At 38.8% G+C, this 27,580-nt stretch overlaps 1 pseudogene across 1 annotated transcript; it reads left to right on the top strand.

Moving 5' to 3' along the window:
- The first annotated feature begins 26 nt into the window (after positions 1-26).
- On the top strand, positions 27-27,530 carry LOC150019255 (histone H2A.Z-like; annotated as a pseudogene). Its single transcript, XR_016509244.1, has 2 exons — positions 27-1,227; positions 27,054-27,530. The product of XR_016509244.1 is annotated as a histone H2A.Z-like (transcript).
- Positions 27,531-27,580: the final 50 nt, after the last annotated feature.

Genomic DNA, 27,580 nt, shown 5'->3' with positions numbered 1-27,580 from the left:
GGCGGGAGGAGGAGGAGAGGCCCGGGAAGGAGCTGCCTGAGGACTTGCGGGCCCACAAAAGGGTCGGCATTGCGGGCGTAAATCGGCCAAGATCCGACTGCAGAACACAGAGCGTTGGTGTGGGAAGAGGATTGCTTTTCACTGCCGGGGAAGCAAACTGAGCTGATCGATGGTGGTGGTTGTTTTTTTATTTTTACATTCTGGGCTCCGGGTCTTATTTCTGCAGAGACGACCATAGCCTTGGTCATGGGGGGCAAAGTTAACGAGTAACAAGTGAGGGTGGGTTATTAAGCGTTTTAGTCCACGGTTTAGCAGTCTTATGTTTCACTCGCCGTGAGAGGACTGGAAGAAGCGCGGAGCCGAAACACGGGTCTGCGCGGTGGTAGAGGCAGGAAGGAGGTCGCGGACAGCGGCGGGGGCTGTCTTGGCCCTCCTTACAGGGTTGGGGGTCGAGGGGAACTGTGCTGCAGAAGCAAGGAGGCCTTGGCCGCTGGAGGAGCATGAGCAGGACATTTTGAATCTAATCTGAAAGACACCATATGGCCTAAAACCCACAAATGGATATAGAACTTATTCCTTCCTGGCACTGAATTTCAGAGCTCGCTTCTCCTGAAAGCAAGGTCAAAATTCTTTCAGAGATCCCCTGGTTCCTGTCCGATGTACAGAAAATCTTTTGAAGAAAACATTCTCACAAAAGTGACTTCTTATGTCTGCTGATCCTCATCAACCCTTCAATTTGAAACACAGAAGTAGAACACTGTGCAAGCACTACTTTAAACCCAAAGGAATGACTTTCTTAGTGGAAGAATTTCTGTAACCTGGCATTTGAACCGGATCATTTGAGGCCAGATTCTTCACAAAGATGTTCAAATCAGGTCAGGTCTGCAATCACCTGCTCTGGGAATCTAATAGATTGGCTCAGCAGAAAAAACGTTCTAAGGACGGGTGTATCCTGGGGATGGGAAACTGTTAATTGGCATATAAACTCTCAGTGACAAAGAAAGTTGTCAGATGCTCCTGTCAGCTAAGTTAATCTATGAAAATAATTATAGCTTTTGAAGTTTCAATCACACTGGACATATTTAGAAACAATATTCCCTTATCCTCCGGAAGGATGGACATTTCACAAAATTCAAGTCTTACAAAGACACGTGGATCACCAAAAGAAAGATTCATTTGATGTGAACCATGACTTCCCATGGGCAACTGAGGGCCCACATTTTATGGGTAAGAGTCCAGGGGCCATTTGCTAACGGTCTCCTCACCTACTCTGTATGTGGGAAGGCCCTCATACTGAATCACTGCTTCTCACAGTGTACTGTTTGTTTACCCTGAGTCAACCACTGCAGAGAAAACCTAATTTCCTTTTTATACCAATGGGTTGAGACCTGCCTCATCCAATAGAACTATACATATTTTATCCTCCTTTGCATCTATACTGACCAATCAGAACTGCACAATTTGGAGGTCTCATTTGCATAAAATTGGGATGTTGGTCAGAAACTTTATGAAAAGATGGTTTCCCTTTTGTCTCAGTGGAACGTATTTTAGGTTGTTACCTGAATCTGTGTCTTCCAGGCTGCAGCTCCTTTTGCTCAAATAAGTGCTTTTTAGTCCTTATTACATTCTAAAATTAGCTTTGGTTTATAGGCATAATCCCAATTTAAAGATGATATCATCCAAAGAACTGGGGGAATAGCTGAAGAGGAGTCATGGTAGGATGGGGGGACCTGAGAAGGAGAAAAACAAAATTCTCTTTTCATGTGTCAAATATGAGGTTTATAATCAATCAGCATTTGAGTATACATGTCTGACCCATAGCTCAAGTGTTTTTCAAATGAAATTTCATCTTGAGGGAAAGGTTATTTATCAAAGACTCAAGACTGGAGGTGAATAGGAATGATGTCTAAATTACAAAATTAAGTACTGTAAGCTTCCTTACCAAGTAAACAGCCAGAACTCTGGGAAGTTATGATCAGTGAAGATATCCACAGTACTTCATTTTCTTTTTTTTTTTAGTATATTTTATTAATTGTGCTATTACAGTTGTCCCATTTTTTTCCCCTTAGCCCCCCTCTACCCAGTACTCCCCTTCCCTCCAGCATCGTCCCCCCTGCCACCTTAGTTCATGTCCATGGGTCATGCAAATAAGTTCTTTGTCTTCTCCACTTCCTATATTATTCTTAACATCCCCCTGTTTATTTTGTACCTACCTATTATGCTTAATTCCTGTACCTTTTTCCTCATTCTCTCCATTCCCCACCCAACTGAGAACCCTCCACATGGTCTTCATATCAATGAGTCTTCTTCTGTTCTAGTTGTTTGCTTAGTTTGTTTTTGTTTTTAGATTCAGTTGTTGATACTTGTGAGTTTGTTGTCATTTTACTGTTCATAGTTTTAATCTTTTTCTTAACGAAGTCCCTTTAATGTTTCATATAATAAGGGCTTGGTGATGATGAACTCCTTTAGCTTTACTTGTCTGGGAAGCACTTTATCTGCCCTTCAATCCTAAATGATAACTTTGCTTGATAGTTATCTAGGTTGTATGTTTTTCATCACTTTGAATACTTCTAGCCAGTTCCTTCTTGCCTGCAGATTTTCTATTGAGAAATCAGTTGATAGTCTTATGGGAACCACTTTGTAGGAAACTCTCTTCTTTTCTCTTGCTGCTTTTAAGATTCTCTATCTTTAACCTTTGGCATTTTAATTATGATGTGTTTTGGTGTGGTCCTCTTTGGATCTAGCTTGTTTGGGACTCTGTGCTTCCTGGACTTGAATGTCTATTTCCTTTGCTGAGTTAGGGAAGTTTTCCTTCATTATTTTTTAAAATAAGTTTTCAATTTTTGCTCTTCCTCTTCTCCTTCTGGCATCCCTATGATTTGGATGTTAGCACTTTTGGAGATGTCCCAGAGTCTTCTTATTCTCTCCTCATTTTTTTCAGTTCTTGTTTCTTCATTCTGTACTGGTTGGCTGTTTACTTCTTCCTTATCTTCCAATTCATTGATATGAACCTCAGCTTCCTTCCCTTCACTGTTGGTTTCCTGTAGGTTATTCTTTATTTCATTTAGTATAGCCTTCATTTCTTTTCTCATGCATTTGCCATACTCAGTCATTTCTCTAAGCATCCTTATCACCAGTGATTTGAACTCTGCTTCTGATAGGTTGGCTGTCTCTGTTTCGCTTAGTTCTTTTTCTGGAGTTTTGATCTGTTCTTTCATTTGGGCCATATTTCTTTGTCTCCTCAAATTGGCAGCCTTCCTGTGTTTGTTTCTATTTATTAAGTAGAGCTGCTTTGACTCCCTGTCTGGGGGCACCTGTTATGTTGTAAGGGACAGAACCTTAGGTATTTGTTGGTATGGGGCGACCCGTTTCATGACGTTGTGGTACAGGGCGGGGGGGTGCGGCGGGAGGGAGCAATGCTGCTTGCTCAGCACTTGCCCCGTTTCCCTCACTTCACCCACTTCCTGTAAGCAACTGGCATCCCTCTAGCTGTTGCCCTGGTGATGGTTCCCAGAGTGGGTGGGTTTACATATGTTCTGGGACCTTGGGGGCCCTCTAAATGGATTCTCCTGAGTGACGGGCAGTTTCTTCCACCACCCCAACACCCACTGGTTTTCACAGCCATAATCTATGAGGCTTTATTTTCCGGGTGCTGGAGCTCTGGGTTGCATGGTCTGGCCTGGGACTAGGACTGCTCCTCAGGGGTTCCTCCCAGCTTTTATCTGCCACAGGTGAATGTGGGACTGCCTGCCCATTCCACTGGCTGCTGTGCTCCCTCGCTGCTTCCGCCACCTCACCACCACCACACTACGTCCTCTCTGCCCTGGCTCCCTGTCTCCACCACTACTACCGATCTGGATAAATATTTCTTCTTATATGCTTGGTTGCTGGACTTCACACAGTTCAGTTTTCTGGCAGTTCTGGTGTTTTTTGTTGTGAGATTGGTTGTGATCCTTTTCATGGTTGTGCGAGGAGGCTAAGCGTGTCTGTCTATGCCTCCATCTTGGCCAGAAGCTCTATTTTATTTTCTTAATTGAGCCAACATAAAATGGCAATTTCCTCAGCAACATGTCCTGATCCATTTACTAAAATAGCTTTAAATGGCCCCAACACCAACAATAGTCATAATAACAAATACTTAAACTGGTTTGAGGAGGCCATTCATGGTTTACTTTTTATTTCCATTTCTATAGTGCAGTCTTTCATCCATTTCTTTCTGACTTCCCAAATATTCCCTAATAGGTATACTATATATTGATCATCTATTACAATGCCAAGTGAATAAAACTAGAAGCAAGATCTCAAAAGACTGAGAAACGTACTTTGGAGAATAACCGTCTGCAGTTTCTTTTATACATTTTAGATTAAAGAGGGAATGCAAGGAAAAGCAAATGAAGGTTTGAGAAAGCAATCAGTGATCCACTGCCTCTTGCATGCTTTAGAAGGAGAGATCTGAAATGGTGCTTAGGTATTTAAAGGAGGAGTCTGAAAAGGGGCATTTCAAACGTGTGTTAACCTAGATGCCCAGAAACAATGGACAAGTCTTGCTTACGGCAAAGATCAGTCTTTTAGGAAAGTTTTGTGCCTAGGGTGTGACTACCCACCTTGACCTGCCCAGCTAGAAATTTATGATCAGATCATCCTGTGAGGTTATTTTCCATAGGACATTTTTTTATTTATTCCACAACCTTTAGCATACTCCAGAAGAAGTAAGTAATCAAGGGCGTTCTAGCTGTAAAGTTGATATATAATATAATTCACTCAATATAAATCTTATAAAAAATAAAATAGTATTGTTTGTGTTTTCAAACGTTATGACTACCATTTATATAACGTGAAACTAATTGGTATTTAACTTTCTATTGGCCTTCAGCATTCTGTTTTCATCCTAAGTTGTAGGCAAAAGCCTGGTGATGTCATCCATTATATGTACTTACGTACTTGTTGACCAACAAATTGCTCTCATAGGTATTTAAGATACTATAATATCTTAAATTTTTTTATTTTTATTTTTTATTTTAGAGAGAGGGGAAGGGAGGAAGTAAGAGAGGGAGAGAAACATCAATTGGCTGCCATCTGTACATGCCCCAACTGGAGACCAAACCTGTAACACAGGCATGTGCCCTGATCAGGAATCAAATCCGCGACATTTTGGTTTATGGGACAATACCCAACAAACTGAGCCGCATGGGCCAGGACAATAGTCGCTTATCTTACAGACATCATAGCTGATTCTGTTTCCCTGATTCCATTGGCTTTTTTAAAGCCTAGAGCAAAATGTATGTCCCATCTGTACAGAACTTACTGCATGTATTTTGAGAAATAACCTCATTTCAAAGTTCATTTTAATTTTTCTGTGTCATTTTTCTGTTCTTACCTACTTGTTAATAAAACTTGTGTTTCTCTTCACAAACATAACAAATATTCACTGTATAAAATATATAAAATACATATTTAAAAAAGAATAAAATTTAAAAATGACCTGTTCTTTCACCATCCATTTTTAGTTCCTAATACTTTGGCATTTTCCACTGCATATATATACATTTCTAAAAGTGGCTCATTTTATATATAATATTTTACAGTATGCTTTCTTAATTTAGCAGTATATTGAACATCTTACATAGAATTAAATACTATTCTACAACATCATTTTAAGCAATTGCATGTACTCACAAAACTGATATACTATAATTTAAACAATTTCCCCATTATTACATGTTTAAATTTATTTTCCATTCCTTGCCATTATAAACAACAGTGCAACAAAGCTACACATAGTGAACATAGCTAAATATTTGCCCTCCTCCTTTATTATTTCCTTAAGATAAATTCCTTAGAGTGGAATTGCTAGGTCAGGCAGAATGCAGACTGTTAAAATTTTGTGATACTAATGTCAGTTTTCCCCAGCAAAAGATAGCACCACCTAAATACACACACAACCCTCCTTATCTGTAATGGGGTTGTTTTGTTTAGGTGTTCATTTTATCTTTTTTACTGTATCAATTTTGAAAGCCACCTTATGTCTTGACTAGGCCATGTAGAACATAACCAAAAATTAAACAAAAAAAAATCTAGTAAAATAAAAAATTATGGAGCACAGAACTAAAAATAAGCCCTAGGTAAGATGTTTCTAAATATTCAGATCAAAAAATATCTACATAAAAATGCATGATTGGGGTTGTTGGTCCCTTGCTGAAATTCTGTTTGATGTCATGTGTTTCCCCCAGCCCTCCCACACACCTGCCAAAAATAAAAAGTTTCTGAAAGGAAGTTCTGTACAAACTGAAACTGTTAATCATTTTCATCTTCAGCACACATGCACAGCCAACAATGAGCTGAAGGTTCACCAAGTTCTATTGCAAAATAAAAAGCAGACAAAGTGTCAGAATTTGTATCACCCAGCAATAGAATAGTAGCCAGAGAAGGTATTTTATCATCCATTTCTCAAAAAGAAAAATTTGTGTCATGATTTATAACATGAATTGTGGTCCAATTACCTTTGTCATCAGTCACTGTATGTGTACCAGTGTGTCCCAGGCTTTATAGAAGAAAATCACCTACTGACCAACCATTGGATAGGCATGAACATTGAGTTCTTTTGTAGCTTTTAGGGATGGATTTGTACTATTCTTTGAAAGTTCTTGTCCAATTCCCTTTTGATTAAATGACTAAAATTTCAAGGTAAGTTTATAGCTGTCAGCCTAGAACCAGTTAAAAACTACTTTTGGTATTATAATCCTATTTTACATATACATAAGCATTAAATACTTTTTATTCTAGCACAAGAACTTTATAAAAATTATATGTAGAACCCATGTAAATGCTCATTTGACTGGAGATAATACAATGAAATTACTTTTAAAAACAAATGTGTCAATTAAGGTTGAAAATGGAAGGTTTAATTAATAGAGTCTTCTACCAGAAGGTCAGTAACCTCTCCCCTTAAAAGTCCACAAGGGAAACATATGCACAGAGAAAGAAGAAAAAACTTGTGTTTTTGTTTTTGTTTTTGTTTTAACTATTACCAGATAAGGCTTTAATGAATGCCAGACCCCAGTGCAGAACTTGAGGGAATAGTCTGGAACTTGGGAAGAAGCACCTTTGGTTAAACCTTATTAGCCTTAATTACCCAAAGAAAAAACTGGAGACTATTTCCTCTACTTCTGTCCCCCAGCTCAATCCAAGTCTTATATCTTACTATTCTAATGCCTACCACAATCTTATTTAACCTCTACTACAAGACTTTACTCTGAGAAGGCATGACCCAATCAGTGTCCTTTAACTTTACCAATGCATAGCAGCTCCTTCTCCTTGAAGAAGAGAAGAAATTGTGTGGCCAACAATTTGGGAGAAAAAGTTAAATTTCTCTCTTACACTATAGAGAAAAATAAAGTCCAGATAAGTTTAAGAATAACAATAAAGGTTTAAAAAAAATTAAGTGATTATTTATAAGTTTTCTGCAGAAGTACCCTCTAAGCCTGGTACCATGAAACAAAATGGAAAAAATTAATGGGCTTTTTAACTTGAAACTTAAAGCAGAATATTAAGCCAAAAAAAAAAAAAAATTAAAGGGAAACATCTGGGAAAATATTTTATGCTATATATATCAATAACTGAGAAAAAATACTCCAAAAATTAACAGATGTCTTGATTAGCACACACACACACACACACTAATGGAGCAACATATCCAGCATTTTCAAGGAATAGTTCTGAAGAGAAAACATTTAAACTTAAATCTTAAGGATGAGAGGGAATGCCAGGAAAGGGAGGAATGTCCCTGGCAGAGGGAACAGCATGTGCAACAGCTCTGAGGCTAAGAGCTTACCATTGTCAAGGCAGTGAAAGGATTGCCAGTGTGGCTGGAGCAGGGAGGGCTGAGAAGGGAGAGGCAGGAGATAAGTTTGAAGGAAAAGGCAGGGACATATCATTTTAGGGATTTTGATTTTATTTTAAATGCAATGAGAAGCCACTGTTCCTGAATGATGGCAGGAGTGAAAAGGGAGCAATCATAGAATTAGGAAGACCAGTCAGAAAGTATTGAAGCAATTACATTAATCCAGGCTAGAAATGATAGTGATCTGGGTTCAGATCATGGCAGTGGAGATGAGAAGAAGTAGGTAGAGTCAAGATCAGTTTTAGAGGTTGAAGAGAAGGGGGCTGGATTGGGGGTGGTGCTTTGAGAGAGAGAAAACCAAAGAAAAGTCCTAGATATCTGGCTTGAGCAGCTGGTTAGATAGTAATGTTCTTTACTAAGGTGAAGAGGATTGAGATTTTTTAAAAATGTAAATCAGAGTATTCTCTCAAAGTGGAAGATCCCCATGTTTAAACTTTGTTTACCAGTATATACCTGGCAGTTAGCAGACAGACACAGTAGATAATATTTATTGAGTTAATAAATATTAATTGAACTGGGTTTGATGACAATCCTGCAAAATCCTGATGATTTACCTCTTTAAAAAGGATATTCAGTAAATTAAGATGATATATTAAACCCACATGGGATATCATTAAAAGATTCACCTTTCAAATTTATGCATGCAGTGACAGCGATAAGTTAACACCTTTTACATATACGAGCACTACATAAAACAAGGAACTGAAGGTCTAATGCTGTGAATTGGTACTCCAGGAAGAAAAAAGTTGTGAGAACTTCACTATAGACAGGGGTTCTTTATTATTGCTTAAAGCTCCCAAATTCTATTCTTGTAGAGAACTGACTCTCAAAGGTACTGCACCCTTGCACCACTGGCTTTTAGTAGACAGAGGAGCAAATGAGAGCAAGTGACATCATCTGTGTGTCAGCTGTTGATGCTTGTCAGATTTGACAGGCTAAGGAGGAGCCCTCAAATGACATTGAGACCAAATCAGTATTTAGTTTTTAAATTCTGAGAACATCATGTGTTTTCCATAATTGCATCTACATGCTATTTGCATGTCCCAACTCCACTAGAACATGGGTTATTTATTGTATAAAGAGGAGAAATCCTATACAGAAGGATGCAAAAGTGTTATCTTTATTGGTGTTTCGCCAAAAGACATCTAGACTTCAGTACTTTTCCACAGGTAATTGGAATCTAGTGTCCTTACTATTACAATACAGGCTTTTCAAAATTTGGCACTAGCTATCATTGTAAATCAGATTTGATCAGAGAGACTTTAAACTTAGTAATACTAATTTATTCAGAGCTGAAGTTTCATATCCTGTCTAAGTGAGATCTAAAACAAACAACTCTCTAGGAGAGCCAAGCAAAACATTTTAAAAATATTCTTTAAGTATCAAAAACAATTATTAATTCCATGTGATCCAGTAATTCCACTTCTGGGTACATACCCCAAAGAATTGAAAGCAGAGTCTCAAAAAGATATATATACACCCATGTTCATAGCACCACTATTTATAATAGCCAACGGTAGAAGTAACCCAAGTGTCCATCAACAGATGAATGCATAAATAAAATCTAATGTATATGTACAATGGAATGGTATTTTTAGCCTTAAAATGAAGAAAATTCTAACACATGCAATAATATGGATGAACTTTGAACACATTTATGCTAAGTGAAATAAGCCAGTCACACAAAAAGACACATATTGTATGATCCCACTTATATAAAGTATTAAATGCATAGAAAGTAGAATGATCACTGCCAGGGGCTGTAGGTAGGAGAAACGGGGAGTTAGTATTTAATGGGCAGAGAGTTGGCTTGGGGAAATGAAAAAGTTCTACAGATGGATAGTGGTGATGGTTATACAACAATGTAAATATATTTAATGGCCGTGAACTGTACATTTTAAAATGGTAAATTTTATTTTCTGTTCATTTTACCACAATTAAAAATAACAATAATTAATTAACTTTAAGCAGTAAGGGTTCTGCCATATGAACAATATTACAATAATCTCACAGGGTAAGACATTTAAAAGTAGGACCTTGTTGCAATGCTGTCTTCTGAATGTCTGGCACGGTGAATTTTAGTTAATGAATAGTAAGGTCAGTTTGAGACATTAGTGTGATGAATGTGGTCACCTAAAAGCAAATGTAGTTTTAATGCTCTATAAAATTATTTTTTCTGGAATGAGGAAAAAGTAGTCCACCTCTCTTCTCTTCTGACCAGTCCACACTGAATTCTGTTCAGCTAAAGGAAACTCTTCCAGAGAAAAATCAACAAATTGAAATGGGTTCAGAGAGAAGTAATCAGAAGAAAAAAAGGAGATAAGAAATTGTTTATGAGAAATAACTGAAGAATGACACACTGGCTATGATGAAAATGAGTAATTTGTTTCTTTGTGGCTGGGAAGAATAGTATTGACACCAAGTTTTGGAAGCTACACAGTAAGACAGGTTTTGGATCAGTAAAAGAAGAACTTTCTGACAGTTTCCATAGCACTTTATCAGTACCAGTCTTGTAGAACTTTCCACTTTCTATCTTTAACTTAAAGTTACTTCCAGAAATTGTCTCAATATCCACATAGTACCTGCTGGCATGTATATTAGGCCCTGAAATACTCATTGAATGGATTAAACAGTATGAGAATAATTAAATAAATGACTGTCAAAACTAGCCAAAGATGAAACTGAACTGTTCTGCACGGGAACGCATTCAAACACAGGCTAGTTAACTACTTGGCAGAGATGTTATAGAGGAGATCCAAGTTTGATGAACTCGGTTGGATTAGATGACTTTTAAAGGCCTTGCAAGACCTGAAGGTCTCTGGTTTCATGACGTAGGTTTAAGTCCTGGCTTTGCCACTTAGTAGTACTGTGGCATTAGGTAAAGTCACTTAGTTAATTTACTCAAATGTGATTATAATAAGTACCATGCTTGCTACATAAATTATTTGGAAGATCAAAATAACACTCTAAAACAACAAAAATAAAATAAAAAGGCTTAGTGCATCCCCACCTTGACTGGCAAGAAGTCATGGATGAACTTTGAGAGAGAGCTCTGGGGTTGTGGGTGGAAGCCTGGGCAGGAAGGACCAGAGGAACTGGCTATATTATAGGGCTTGCCTCTGAAGGTAAGACAGTATTAACTCCAAACACTGTGTACCAAGGGTCATAACAATGTCAGGCTTGATGAGGATCAAAGTTCTATTTATGGCAGGTAGTCCCACAAGGGAAACACTCTCATACAGTACAAGGGAGCACAAGGAATAGAAAACAACCACTGGAGCAGGTGTTCCTAGATTGATCGAGGTCTCAGCCAAGTGAATGGGACTCAGGTTATCCAAACCACTTACGAAGAAAATGAGGCAGAAGCGAGGGTTATAGGCAAATGTGGAGGGAAGTAGAGGAAGGCTGTGGCTCAACTTAGTTTTAGATTCTAGCCTTGAAGCATTAAAATGAATGCCAGGCTCTAGATGATATATCTCATCCTACAACTGTACTGCCCACCTTGGTCAGAATGGACTCTTCACCTGTCTGAGGTTAATCACGTAGGAAGAAACCATCATGGAATATAGGTGAATCAGGGTGGAAGGCAAGATCAAACTGGGGAAGTGCCCTGCAATTTATAAATAACTATGGAGGTATACATGTTTATAGCTTAATGATTAGAAAGCTGCTTCTGGAGGCAGATGGTCTAGAATTGAATCAGATTTGATTTAATTTGACTTAATAGTGAGCCCCAGCCTTACCCTTCTATCTCCATTTCATCAACTGTAAAATGGAAACCATCCATAATAGTACCTACCTCCTGGGTAGTCTGAGGTTAAATAAGATAATGTAGTGAAGCACTTAAAACAATATCTAGCATATAATCAGCTGCCAATAAATATCAGCAATTACAGATTTTGCCTAGAGCTCAGTAATCATTTTGATCTATATACCTAGGTCATTTTTCTCTGCTCAACAATCTACAACTATATCTTTTTTTTTTTTTTTTTTTTTAAGATTTAATGTGTTTTATTGATTAAAATATTACATTTGTGCCACTTTCCCTTCCCTCTGCTCCCCTCCACCCGGTGGCCCCCTCCCTCCAGTTGTCCCCCCCTTTTAGATTATGTCCATTAGTTGTGCTTACAGTTCCTCCCAACCTCTCTCCGTCTATTCCATTCCCTCCTACCATGATCTCCAATTCCTATATCATCTCCCTCCCTCTCCCCACTCCCCCTCCCTGTTGACCTCCCCCCACTATATTTCCCTTACCCACAGTTCCTTTTCCACTCTCGTTGCCTGTTTCGTTTGCCTTTGTTTCATCTCCCTAGCTTCTGTTTTTTAAACCAGTCCCTTTAACTTCTCATATAACAGTGGTTTGGATCTAATGAACTCTTTCAGTTTTATTTTGTCCTGGAAACACTTTCTCTGTCCTTCTATTCTGAATGACAATTTCGCTGGATAGAGTATTCGTGGTTGTAGGTTTTGGATTTTCATTACTTTGAATATTTCTTGCCAGTTCCTTCTTGTCTGTAGGGTTTCCCTTGAGAAGTCAGCTGATAGTCTAATTGGGACCCCTTTGTACATAATTCTTTTCTTCTCTCTTGCTGCTTTTAAGATTCTCTCTTTATCTTTAATTTTTGACATTTTGATTATAATGTGTCTTGGAGTGGTTCTCCCTGGGTCCAGTCTCTTGGGAACTCTCCTTGCTTCTTGGACCTGCAAGTCTATTCCCTTCCCCAAGTCTGGGAAGTTCTCCTTTATTATATTTTCACTCAATTTTTCAAGTTCTAGTTCATCTTCCTCATTCTCTGGCAAACCAATGATTCTTATGTTGGGCCTTTTATAGCTGTCCCAGAGGTTTCTGATCCTCTCATTGTTGCTTGCCATTTCCTCTAGCTGCATTGGTTGACTGCTAGTTTCTTCTCCATATTCCAGTTTGTTGAAATGGACTCTGGATTCCTCACCATCTGTCTCATATGTGGTTTTGTTCCTTTCGTTATGAAAGTTTTTCGCTTCTTTCATATCTTTTTCCTGCTCTTTTGTGAATTCTGTAAGCCACCTGATAACAATGGCCCAGAACTGAGCCTCTGACAGGTTTCTTATCTGTTCATCTGTCAGGTTCTCTATCTGCTGTCTGGTGAGTTGTGTTACCGGTATTTCTAAAGTTGCCTGCCTCATTTTGACAGATGCGTTTTGTTTTCCTGGGCCGGCTGTCGGGAGCAGGGGGCAGTGCCTGCGTACGCGTCACAAATCAGCGACCGGCAGGCGCGCGACCTATTTCGCAGCCCTGTGGTGCTTTCTTTGGGGGCGGGGGTCCAAGATGGATTCACACAGTTATTCAGCTAGGAGACCGGGATCCGTCCTCCCGCCCCCCTGGGCCTCACTGTTCAAGGCGATGCTGCGGCTGCTCCCCAGCGCCGGAGTCGCGCAGGAGTCGCGCAGGAGTCGCGCAGGCCAGGGACTTGAATGCCTCCAGGATTTTTCGCCGCCCCGCCCCGCCGCTCCGCAAGCAGCTTTGCCTTCTTTAACTCTTACCTGCCCAGATGGCACCGCTGGTTTATAACTTCATATGTTGGGCTTCCGTGTAGCTTTATTTTCTGGAATTTCTAGTTATCCTTTGTTTTGAAGTAGTTGTATTCCACTATAGTTGTAGAGGGAGACCTAGCGTGTCCGTCTAAGCCTCCATCTTGGCCGGAAGTCTACAACTATATCTTTGATTGTCTTCTTCCAATGGTTCTCAACTGGGAGTTATTTTTCCCTGAAGGACATTTGGCTTTATCTGGAGATGTTTTCATGTTCACAACTTGAGGGAAGGGCTCCTTACTGTCATCTAATAAGTAGATATCACAGATGCTAAAAAACATCCTGAGATCCAGAGATGCCGTTGAACATGCCAGAAATCCACAGCAAACAATTAGCTTACCCCAAATGTCAATAGTGCCAAGATTGAGAAATCCTGACCTAGACTCATTTCATGTAACCAGAGTAATTTCAACTACTGTAACTCTGAAGGAATAAGATGGCATATTCTCTTTCCCTCAGTTTCCAGAGCCCTAAAACTCTGAAAAGACGGAATGTACATAAAGCTGCTGTCCTCAGTGGGCATTGCCACAAAAACTCTTCTTATCCTTGTCCCATCTTTTGTAGAGATCTGAGTTGGAGGTATGGTAGGATTTATACATACATCCCAGAATGCAATGGGCCACCTTGATTCCCTTTTAGATCCTACCCAGTTATTTTCAGGGAGTTGCAATTCTCAGGTAGATATTGATCAATTTTTGTAGTTAGAGGTGGGTTGCAATCTGCCTCAGATAGTGCCCATGCATTCAGGCATGGTAGAGGAAAGATGAAAAGTCTGTATATCTACTCCCATTTAGGAAGGATCATTCTGTTCCTGGAAGCATTGCATAGATAGATGTTCTATCAACTACAGTCATACCTCAGTACTCGTTGCCTTCAGATCTCATCAAACCTGGTACTCATAGCATTTTGACAAGAAAAGAAAATGTTTCAGCACTCGGTACTTGCTTGAGACTCATTGACCTTATTGTACGAGTTACAACACCACCCCACAAGAGAAAATGCTTCATCACTCGTCACTTGCTTACTACACGGTGCCCCTCTCTTGTGATGAAACAGAGATTGACGTGTCAGTCCCATGGTAGCTCATGAACAGTGCAGAATCCCCACACATTTGTTGTTACTGTCTTCTACTTCTGTGCATTTTAAGTGTTAATCATGGGTTGCAAAAAGGTTAAGAGTGATACCATTAAGCCTAAAAGGAAATTAATAAGAACCATGATCAAAAAGAAAAAAAGAGATCCTAGCTAAGTATGAGAGTGGTGCAGGTGTGACTGATACCTCTCTTATGTTCCAAATGCTGAGAAAGATGATCTCAACAATAGTGAGAAATAAGGAAGTGATTAAAGCAGCAAGTGTTGCTAAAGGTGCAAAGTTTGTGAGTAAGCAACATTCACAGACATTGGAAGAAGTTGAAAAATTGTTTTACATCTGGATTAATGAAAAACAGCAGGTAACAGTATTTCTGAGGCAATAGTTTGTGAGCAACCTAGGGAATTGCAGGATCTGTTTAAAGACAAGCCTAGAACAAGTGGTGCAAGCACTGAAGTGTTTACAGCCACTCATGGATGGTTTGATAAATTTAAAAAGAGAACTGGCATTCTAGTGTGCTGAGGCATGGAGAGGCAGCCAGTGCCTTTAAAGGAGCTGCTAAAAGCTATGTCACCGAGTTTAGGGAGTATGCAGAGAGAGAGAGGGCTTTGTCCTCCAACAAGTGTTTAACAGTGATGAGACAAGTTGTTTCTGGAAGAAAATGCCTAACAGAGCCTACATCACTCAAGAGGAGAAGGCACTGCCAGGACACAAGCTGATGAAGCTCAGGCTAACTCCTCTGTTGTATGGGAATGCTAGTGGGTATTTAAAAGTTAAGTCTGTACTAGTGTATCACAGTGAAAACCCGCGAGTTTTCAAGAGAAAGGATGTGATAAAAAGCAAGTTAAGCATGACGTGGAGGACCAATACTAAAGCATGGGTGATGAAGTGGTTCTTTATAGAGTGGATGAACAAAGTTTTTGGCCCCAGTGTGAAAAAATATTTACAGGAAAATGAACTGCCTCTGAGGGCTTTGTTAACTATGAACAGTGCTCCTGCTCACCCTCCAGGCTTGGAGGATGCCTTTCTGGAGTTCAGTTTCATAACCGTGAAGTTCTTGGCCCCTAACACACCTCCTCCGCTCCAGGCCATGGACCAGCAGGTCATTTCCAACTTTCAAAAACTCTGTAAGATGGTCCTTTTCCAGAGGCATTTTGAAGTAATCTCGATACAAAGTTGACACTCAGAGAGTTCTGGAAGGACCATTTGTCATGTCAGGGTGACCATAGCTAGGATCCCTGACTCCACACGCATGTATTTTCATTTGCCTAGGTCACCCTTATCTGAAGAAAATTTCTTAGTGCTTAAGTGTTATGCCGTCACACAGATCAGACTGGCCAGGTGCCACCTTTGTTAAGTTCATGTATATCTATGGGTCTCCACTGTTCAGGTGGTGTAGATCTTGGCTCCCGTGACTCCCCTGTTCTCGCTTGCCACCATGAGAATTGAAAGGCAGATCCTGTTGTTCCTGTCCTTGCCCACAGGAGCAAGACAAGATTAAACTGGTATGAATTCACTCTCCAATGCTCCACTGTCGTTTTTCAGTCTCGCTGAATCCAAAGTAAACCTGCCTGGAGCTGAGCTCCTTTGCTACACCATTTTAAAATCACCACTTTGTTACTCTCATAGAAGAGGCCTGTTGAACTCTACCTGGAAGCAATTGTGGCCAGAAACTGTAACTCCAAGGGACTTTGGAGGCTTTGAGGGTGATCCTGGAAGCCCAATAGTGCCTGGAGGTCAATGATGAAGATGTCAGAGAGTTAGTGGAGGAGCACAGAGCAGAGCTCAGCACTGAGGAGTTGCAAGAACTTCAAAAAAGCAGCAACAGATAGTGGCTGAGGGAATTTCTTCAGGTGAAGAGGAGAGAAGGGAGGAAGCGTCTACTGCAAGGATAAACAAAATGTGTGGTAAACGGGTTGAAGTTTGAAACTGAGGAAAAGTATCACCCTGACAAAGCTTCAGCAAGCTGAAATGTGGACCTGTTTAATGAACAGACAACGTCACACTTTAGAATCATTTTGAAGTATAGACAGAAATAAGTTTCCCTTGATAGATTTTTAGTGAAACACTTGGGTTCCCATGGTGGCAGGTGAATTTCGGGAGAGATATTTTATAGACTGGGGGGTTGCCCCTGAGAAGTATGGAGTCTAAACCACAAGCTGGGCTTCCTAGCCTAAACCATCAGAGCCAGAAAGGAACCCAAATAACACCTACCTGTGAAAAGCAGCAGGGTTTCTGTTTGCCAGGGAGAGATGGTTAGAGATGCAGAGAGCCTGTCAAAGAGCCAATGCATAAAATTTTGTTTATAGACACTTATCCTGAGCTCTGGCAGAGGGAGGGGAGAGTGGACTAGAGACGCTTGAGGAAAATCTGGGGCTGGTGGCTCTGGGGAGAGAACTGAAGAAACAACTGCCGGGATCATTGTGCTGAGTGATTCCCTATACTGCAGAACCCATCTTTCTCAGGCAGAGCACTACCCTCTAATGGCATCAGCCTGAGGGGAAGCAATAGCTCTGCCCACAGGAATTACTCTGCCCCACACTATGGAGCTTAAACTGTGCTGCCAATTACAGCCTGAGGCTACATCACTGATTAGTTTAACATCTAAGGCAAAAAATACAATGAAGCAGCCAAAATGAGAGGAGAAAAAAACAGACCCCAAGTGAAAGAACAAGAGAGTTCTAAAAAAAAAAAAAAAAAGAGCTAAATGAAATGGAGGAAAGCAATTTATCAGATAGAGAGTTTAGAGTAATGATTATAAGGATACTCAACAATGTGAAAAAAGACATACAAACCACATAAATGAACCAGTCAAGAAATAAAGAGTGCAATATCTGAAATAAATAATACACTGAAAGAAATAAACAGTAGGTTAGATGAAGCAGAGGATCACATCAGTGATATGGAAAATAAGGTAAAGAAAAAAAAAACACTCAGGCAAAGCAGCAAAAAGAAAAAAGAATTTTAAAAAAGGAGAGCTTAAGAAACATTTTGGACAACATGAAGCATAACAACAACTGCATGCTGGGAATATCAGAAGGAGAAGAGAGCGAGCAAGGGATCGAGAACCTATTTGAAGAAATAATGACTGAAAACTTCCTTAATATGGTGAAGGAAAATGACACACAAGTCCAGGAAGCTCAAGGAGTCCCAAACAAGTTGGACCCAAAGAGGTCTAAACAACACACATCATAATTAAAATGACAAGGCTTAAAGACAAGGAGAGAATCCTAAAAGCCTCAAGAGAAAAGCAGGTAGTTACCTATAAGAAAGCACCAAATAGATTACTCATTAGAAACATCTCAGGCCAGAAGCAAGTGGCAGGAAGTATTCAAGGTGATGAAAAGCGAGGGCCTACAACCAAGGCTACATTACCCAGCCAGGTTATCATTAAAAATGGAAGAAGAAATAAGGAGCTTCCCACAACAGAAAAAGGCAAAGGAGTTTGTTAACATGCAATCAATATTGCAACAAGTGTTAAATGGTTTGCTTTAAGAAGAAGAAAAATAGAAAGAAAGAAAGAAGAAACAGAGGGAAATAGTCTAACAATAAAATGGCACTAAATACATGTCTATTAATAATCACCTTAAATGTAAATGGCTCAAATGATCCAGCCAAAAGACATAGGGTAGCTGAATGGAAAAGAAAACAAGACCCACATATATGCTGCCTCCAAGAAACATATTTAGGATCAAAAGGTACACACAGACTATAAGTAAAGAAATTGAAAAAGATATTTCATGCAAATAGAAAGCAAAAAAAGCTGGCATAACAGTACTTATATCAGACAAAATAGACTTTAAAACCAAGGTTATAGTAAGAGACAAAAAAGGACACTACATAATGATGAAATAATCCAACAAGAGGATAAAATCCGAGTAAACATTTATGCACCCAACATAGGAGCACTTAAATATGTGAAGCAAATCTTGATCAACATAAAGTGAGAAACTGACAGAATTACAGTCATAGTTGGGGATTTTAACACCCAATTAACTTCAGTTGATAGATCGTCCAGATAGATAATCAACAAGAAGACAGCAGCCTTAAGTGACACACTAGATCAAGTGGATTGAATTGATATCTTCAGATTATTTTACCCAAAGCAGCAGAATATACATACGTTTCAAGTGCATATGGAACATTTACTAGGTAGACTACATGTTAAGACACAAAACAAGTCTCAATAAATTAAAAAGATGAAAATCATATCAAGCATCTTCTCTGACTACAATGCTATGAAACTAGAAATCAATCATAAGAACACTGAAAAAATAAAAACAAAAATGCAAAGACATGGAAGCTTAGTAACATGTTATTAAACAAAGACTGGGTCTACAACGCAATCAAGGAAGAAATCAAAAGATACCTTGAAATAAATTAAAATGAGGACACAACAATCCCAAATCTGTGGGACACAAGTAAAGCAATCTTAAGAGGGAAATTCATAGTGTTATAAGCTTATCTCAAAATACAAGGAAAAGCTCAAATAAACTATCTAACTTTATACTTAAAGGAACTTGAAAAAGAACAACAAACAAAGCCCAAAGTGAGTAGAAGGAAGGAAATGATAAAGATCAGAGCAGAAATAAATTAAATAGAGCCTTTAAAAAAACGATAAAATAATCAAAGAATCCAAGAGCAGGTTGTTCGAAAATATAAACAAGATTGACAAACTTCTAACCAGACTCATCAGGAAAAAGAGAGAGGACCTAAATAAATAAAATCAGAAATAAAAGAGGAGAAATAACAAATGACACCAAAGAAATACAAAGGATTGTAAGAAAAGTCTGTGAACAACTACATACCAACAAACTGAACAACCTGGATGAAATGCATAAATTTGTAGAAATGTATAATCTTTGAAAATTAGGAAGAATTAGAGAATCTGCCTGGTCAGATTATACCTAGTAAAACTGAAACACTAATAAAAAAAACTCTCAACAAACAAAAGCTCAGGACTGGATGGCTTCACAGGGGAATTTTACCAAACATTCTGAGAAGACCTAACACCTCTCCTCTGAAACTATTTCAGGAAATTCAAGAGGAAGAAGGGTCCCAAACTCATTTTATGGGGCCAAAATTACTCTAATTCCAAAACCAGATAAAGACACTACGAAGAAAGAAAGTATAAGCCAATATCCCCAGTGAACATAGATGCTGAAATCCTCAACAAAATATCAGCAGTCCAAATACAGCAATGCACCCAGAAGATCCTACACTATGAATAAGTGGGATTTATTCCAGGAATGCAAGGTTGGTACAACATTCACAAATCAATAAATGTGATTCACCACATAAACAAAATGAACCGCATGATCATATCAATTGATGCAGAAAAAGCATTTGATAAAACCCAGCACCCATTTATAATAAAAACTCGCAGCAGTTTGGGATTAGTGAGAACATACATAAACATAATAAAGGCCATATATGACAAACCCACTGCCAGCTGCATACTCAATGGACAAAAACTGCAAGGATTCCCCTTAAGATTGGGAATGAGACAAGGATATCTGCTTTCACCTCTCTTATTCAACATAGTACTGGAAGTTCTAGCCATAGCAATCAGATAAGGAAAAATAAAAGGCATTCAAATTGGAAAGGAAAAAGTAAAAGTGTCATTATTTTCAGATGACATGATACTGTACATAGAGAACCCCAAAGATTCCACCAGGAAACTACTAGAACTGATCAGTGAAATCAGTAAAGTAGCAGGATAAAAAAAATCAGTATCCAAAAATCAGTTGCATTTTTATATGCCAATACAAACTAACAGAAAGGGAAATTAAGAAAAACAATCCCATTCACAATTGCTACAAAAATAATAAAATACCTGGGAATAAAACTAACCAAGGATGGAAAAGATCTATACTTGGAAAATTATAAGACACTGGAGAAAGAAATTGAAGAAGACACAAATAAGTGGATGCACATACCATGCTGATGGATAGGAAGAATTGACATTATTAAATGTCCATACTACCCAAAGCAGTCTGTAGATTCAACACAATTCTTAACAAGATTCCAATGATGTATCTCACAGCACTAGAACAAAATTTTTAAAATGTATATGAAACCACAAAAGATCCTACATAGCAACAGTGATCATGAGAAAGAAGAACAAAGTTGGAGGAATCATGTTACCTAATATCAAACTATACTGAAAGACCATAGTAATCCAAACAGCATGGTACTAGCATAAAAACAGACACATCAATCAATGAAACAGAATAGAGAGCCCATAAATAAACCTACACCTTTATAGTAAATTAATATTTGACAGAGGAAGCAAGCACATACAATAGGCTAAAGATAGTTTATTCAATACGTGGTGTTGGGAAAACTGGGCAGCTACAGTCAGAAAAATTAAACTAGACCGTCTTCTTACATGACACACAAGAGTAAATTCAAAATGGATCAAAGACTTCAATGTTAGACCCAAAAGCATAAAAATCCTAGAAGAAAACATAGGCATCAAAACCATAGACATTACTCATAGCAGTATTTTATCAGATATATCTTCCCAAGCGAGGGAAACAAAAGAAAAAATAAACAAATGGGAATATGTCAAACTAAAAAGTTTTTTCACAGCAAAGGAAATCATCAACAAAATAAAAAGACAACCCACAGAATGGGAGAATATATTTGCCAGTACATCTGATAAGGGGTTAATATCTAACATTTATAAAGAACTGACAGAACTCAACACCAAAAAAATTCAAACAACCCAATTTTTAAAAATGAGCTAAAGGACTTCTGGGCAAGATGGAGGCCTAGACTGACATGTTCCATCTCCCTCCACAACTAAGAAGGAATACAACTACTGCGAAACCAGAAATAACCAGAAGTTCCAGAAAATAAATGGAAGTCCAACATATGAAGTTATAAAGAAGTGGTGCTCGTCCAGACGGGTAGAAGGAGTGAAGCCAGGGTGGAGAGGTCAAGCTGTGCTGGTGGTGGCAGCAGCAGCCACGGCAGTGGGACGGCAAAAACGCCACAGCGTGGTGAGAAGGGTTGCCCGGTTTTGATGAGTACACAGAGCTCCGCCCCCTATAGCGTAGGATGTATGAAAGCCCCACCCAAGAAGCAAAGGTAAACACACAACTGTCAAGATGGCACAGATCATGATAGAGATCCCAGTGATGCTGCTGACCAAATACCAAATATCTAATCTAACAGATCAGCAGATAGGAAATCTTTCTGAGGCACAGTTCAGAGCTTTGGTTATAAAAATGCTTACAGACCCAACATCAGATCTTAAACAAAATGGGGAAGGAATAAAGACTAGTCCTGCTGAAATGAATGAAAATACATATGAAACTAGTGGTGAGGGAAAGAAAACCAGAGAGATCAAATCAACAAATCAGAACATAGGGAAGGAATAGTTAACCAGTGAAGAAAAAGGAAACAAAAAGTGAGGAAAATGAGGAGAGGCTCAGAAACCTATGGGACAGCTATAAGCAGGCCAACATCTGAATCAAAGGGTTGCCAGAAGGTGAAGAAGAAGAACTAGAAATGGAAAAATTATGTGAAAAAATAATGAAGCAGAACTTTCCTAACTTGGGGAAGGAAATAGACTTACAGGTCCAGGAAGCACAAAAAGTTGCAAAAAATCTGGACCCAGGGAGAACCACACCAAGACACATTATCATCAAAATGTCAAAAATTAAGAATAAAGAGAGAATCTTAAAAGCAGCAAGAGAAAAGAAGAGAATTACATACAAAGGGGTCCCAATAAGACTATCAGCTGATTTCTCTAAAGAAACTCTGCAGGCAAGAAGGAACTGGCAAGAAATATTCAAAGTAATGAAAAGCAAAAACCTACAACCACGATTACTCTATCCAGCGAAGCTGTCATTCAGAATAGAAGTGCAGAGAAAGTGCTTCCAGGACAAAGTGAAACTGAAGGAGTTCATCAGATCCAAACCACTATTATATGAAATGTTAAAGGGACTTGTTTAGGAGAAAGAGGATCAAAACTATGAACAATAAAATGAAAACTGTATCACAACAACCAACAACAGAAGCTAGGTAACCGAAACAAAGGCAAACTAAGTAGGCAACAAGAGTAGGAGAAGAGTTATAGGTATGGGGAACATATTGGGGAGAGATCAGCTGGGATGGGGAAGGGGGGAAAGGGAGAGAAATGGAACAAGAATTAAGAAGCATATTTAGGAGGGAGTGGAGTAGGTAGGAATGTGTTGAGAAGAACTATATGCACAACCAATGGGCATGAACTAAGGGGGGATGACAACAGGAGGGAGAGGAGGTCACTGGGTGGAGGGAAACAAAGGGAAAAGAAATTGGGGCAACTGTAACAGCATAATCAATAAAGCATATTAAAATATACAATAAAATTTTAAAATGGGCAAAGGACCTGAATAGATACTTCTCCAAAGAGGACATACAGATGGTCAATAGACATATGAAAAAATGTTCACCATCACTAATCATCAGAGAAATCCAAATTAAAACCACAATGAGATACTATCTGACATCTGTGAGAATGGCTATTATCAATAAATCAACAAACAAGTGTTGGCAAGTATGTAGAGAAAGGGGAATCCCTTTGCGCTGTTGGTGGGAATGCACAGTGGTGTAGCCACTGTGGAAGGCAGTATGGAGATACCTCCATACTGGGAATATATCCAAAAGAACCCAAAACACTAATTTGAAAGAACATAAGCATCTCTATGTTCATTGCAGCATTATTTGCAATCACCAAGATAAGAAAACAGCCCAAGTGTCCATCAGTAGATGAGTGGGTAAGACAACTGTGGGAAATCTACATGGTGGAATACTACTCAGCCTTAAAAAAGAAGAAAATCTTACTGTTTGTGACAGTATGGATGGACCTGGAGAACATTATGCTAAGTGATATAAGCCAGTCAGAGAAAGACAGATACCATATGATTTCACTCGTAGAGAGAATCTAACAAACAAACTGAACTGCAAGGAGAAGGGGACAGACTTGTAGATGGAGAGCAGATGACAGCTAGTGGGTGTGGGTGTGTGTCAGAGGTTGGAGGGATTGAGAAAAAAGGAAAAAGGACTCATGGACAACAGTGTGGTGATGGCTAGGTGTCAAGGATATAAGGGGACTGAATAGTATGGAGAAAAATACAATAACTATGAGGTTTTTTTTCAAAAGAAACTCTCTAAATCCGAGTCTCCAACCATGTTCAGTGAGGCCAAGAGACATAAAACAGAAGAAACCCCTGAGAAATCACCTGAAATTGTCTTGAGAAAGGACTCCTTTTCCAACAATTAACCCCTCTCTTCCTCCTCCTCTACCTCTCCACCATCCCATTATGCCAGGAACTCCTCTCAGTAAAGGTAAAGTGAAGTTAAATTTTATTTTATTTTTATGGGATTAATTGCCTTTTTATCCATGTCTGTTTAGTTTTAAGGTTCTGTATTACTTCATATTAGCCCATATCTATTTACATTATTTCTTATGAGAAAAATTCGTTCAGTACTCATCAGTTTTGACACTTGTCACAGGTTCTGGAACGCATTAACGGTGAGTACCGAGCTATCACTGTATTTTCCTTTTCTAAGTGTGTTTTGTTGTTCATTGGATGGTGGAAATTCATGTTAGATCCTGGCAATAGACTCAGAAATCCTACTATTTTGGAGAGGGAGTTTGAGGTTTCATCTTTTCTGGAATCACAGGTCTTTTCACTGACAACTAGGAAAGGCTGTCAGGGCTGCAAACCAGGTGTCCTTTAAAATTATTACTTTCTCTTTATTCCTGCTGAGTTGTTTTGGAAAGGGCACATTAAAGCATGGGAACCTCCTTTGGGGTTATCAATGAATCTGTTATGAAGATTTTCCTTTCCTCAGATTCTCAGAGTTGTTAGATTTCAAATCAATGCAAAGATGTGAAGGTGAAGGGAAGATCTGATTTCTTTGGGTCACTGTTCTATCCTCTAATTCCAGAATTGCAGACTTTCAAATGTCAGAGTAGGTACCTGGTCCATGATTACTGATTTCTACAGATACTGCCTGGTAGCAGTGTGAATACTTGGTTACATTGCACAACTTTCTAATTTTAGGGAGTTTAAACTTTATAAGAACTGGAAGTGGCTGGAATATAAACCTGATGATCTTTATTTTCCAATTACACATGATGAATGTTTTTTAATGACTGATGAGTAAGCTAAATTTTCATTTTCTTTTCCAAATGGCTATGGAGTTTCTTTTTCTCAGTGAATACTGATCTTGAATCCATGCAAATGCTAAAACTCAGCTGTTTCTCTTTGTGAGCAAAAGGCAGTCTTAGTTTTTATAATATATACATATTTTTTCACTCTAGTGGAGTGCAACACTCAACAAATAATGTTTTAATTAAAATCTAGTGAATACTTTTCCTGTTCTTTTTCTCTCTTCATAGTCTTGTCCCATACTTTTTGCATCTGATACCAAAGAATAAGTATCACCAACATATAATTTTTCACATAAAAAAACAAATTATCAACTTTATTTGAAGAGTTTATGATTAAAATGTCCCCATTTATATAACTTTAGTTATAAGCTTCATGAAGGAAAAGACTATAACTATACAAATTTTAGATACTGATGAACCAATTTTTGGTTAGAAAATGGCTTAAGGCCACATAAACATCATTAACTGCCACCAACTGAACAAGGGCCATAACCCTGAATTTTTTACTTCTTACTCCTTTGTAGAGTATAACTGATATTATCAGTGTATCTACATTGTCAAGATTGATTATTTTGGAAGATATCTTCTTTGTTGATATAAGATATTGTCTAAATTCAATGTGTCTAATTAAAAATTCACAACCCTTTCAGCACATATTTGGAAGCCAATTGTATTAGGGCTGCCATAACAAAGTACCGCAGATGATGTGGCCTGCATAACTAAAATTTATTTCCTTACAATTCTGGAGGTTAGAAGTCTGAGATCAGGTGTTGGAAAGATTGATTTCTTCTGAGGCCTCTCTCCTTGGATTGTAGATGGGCTGCCTTCTCCCGGTGTCTTCACATGGTCCTCACTTTGTACGTGTCTGCGTCCTAATTTCTTCTTATAAAAATACCAGTCATATTGGATTAGTGCCCATTCGAATGACCTAATTTTAACTTAACTGCCTCTTCAATCCTAGTTCCAAATATAATCACATCCTGGGGTACTATGGGGGGGGCACAATTCACCCCATAACACTGTCAAAAATCCAGAAACAGTAAAATCAAAACCACCAGATTAATAAATAGTATTTAGTAAGATTTTATTGTGCATATAAGAACAGTTCACAAACTGAGAGCTTTCAAATTTAAAACTAATGTGAAGCTCAGGGACAGAATATTACAGGATGGCTTATAAAGTAAAAATGGAAAGTTGTTTAGACTTTACAATGATTGGTTATTACAGTGGAGGTTTCCAGATGGCTGGGGATTTGTTAAAAGTGATTGTCCTTTATCATTTTTAGGATAACAGGTCTGTTTGTGATTATCAGAGGCATATACAAGAAAGAAAACCTAAGTTAACTGTAACTTATGTTCAAGAAACAAGTTAGAGTCAGTTGTGCTTATTGGCTTAAATGGTTTTGTCTGTCAGGGAGTTTTCAAGTCCTGTCTCCATTTGGTATTTAATTTTAACGCCACCAAGTCACAGACTTCCCATATTTTTCATTTAGTTTAGTGGAATAGAGTAATTCCAGATAACTGTTTCTAAACAGAAAAATTATATCTAAATTATATTCAAACTGGAGTCAGATTACAGCACGAAGAGACTCCCAAATGTTTGTTAAGAACGACAGATTTGGGGACCAACAACTCTCACAAGTCTCGGAATGTCAAAGTCCTAGAAAAAAAGAATAGGGTCTCAGGTATAACGGAAATTAACACACGTGTACCTGAGCCTTTCAGTTTTCACATCAAGTCCATCCTTCTAGGATTTGGGCAAGGGAGGATGTGGGAGGTGGGAGGGTAGTAGAGGGGGACTGAGAGTTCAGAAGAAATCTTTAGAAAATATTTTCAGACCGAAGCGACTTCCTACTTTTGCTGCTTACTTTTGAGCCATGAACATTGAAAGTCCGCAGAGTCTACCATTGCAGTAAAACATGAATCATCCCACTTACCTTTAGAATCATTCCTGTCACTAATCGAATTATTCTCGTCAGTAATTTGTTTACTACTTGTAATATTTAACTGCCCTAAACTCTACTATCCATCTTTAAAGTAGGGGGGAAAAAATAGTACCTACCTCACAGGGTTGATATGAAAATTAAATGAGATTATGGTATTAAATGTCTGGCACAAGGTAAAAGTGTAATAAATATTTGCCAACATCAACTAAACTCCATGAAGGCAGAAGCCATATCTGGACCAGTAACTGCTGTATACCCAATTCCCGGGAAAAAAGGGAGTACTCGAGAAATAGGTATTCAGGTCGAAGCAGTGCGACGGAGTAGGTGGTGGGCTCTCGTTGGATGTCTGACTTGTCCTATCTCTACCTTGTTTTTTCGAGTTTCAGCAGAGTTCAGGATGGTTGGCGGTAACGCTGGGAAGGACCCCGGAAAGGCCAACACAAAGGCGGTGTCCTGTTCACAAAGAGCTCGCATGCAGTTTCCAGTGGGTCATTTCATGGACCCCTGAAATCTAAGACTACCAGCCACGGAGGTATGGGCACCTGCTGCTGTTTACAGCGCTGTCATCCTGGAGTACCTCGGCACAGAGGCACTTGAATTGATAGGAAATGCATCAAAACACGTAAAGGTAAAGGAATTACCTCTCCTCATTTGCAATTTGTCACTTGTGAAGATGAGGAATTGGACTCTCTCATCAAGGCTACAATTGCTGCTGGTGGTGTCATTCCACACATCCACAAATCTCCGAATGAATGGGAAGAAAGGGCAACAGAATACAGTCTAAGGGATGCCAGGATTTCTTATCTCAGGACTTTAAACACTCTGACAGCTGTCCAGTGTAGGTGATTCCAGTGGAGTATATCTCTATGAAAAACATAATTTTACCTTTCTGTAATTCTATTTGAGC

Source organism: Furipterus horrens, unplaced genomic scaffold (assembly GCF_987537825.1).
Source record: "Furipterus horrens unplaced genomic scaffold, mFurHor1.1.pri manual_scaffold_2, whole genome shotgun sequence".
Lineage (NCBI taxonomy): Eukaryota > Metazoa > Chordata > Mammalia > Chiroptera > Furipteridae > Furipterus > Furipterus horrens.
This window is presented reverse-complemented; position numbering and strand designations above follow the sequence as displayed.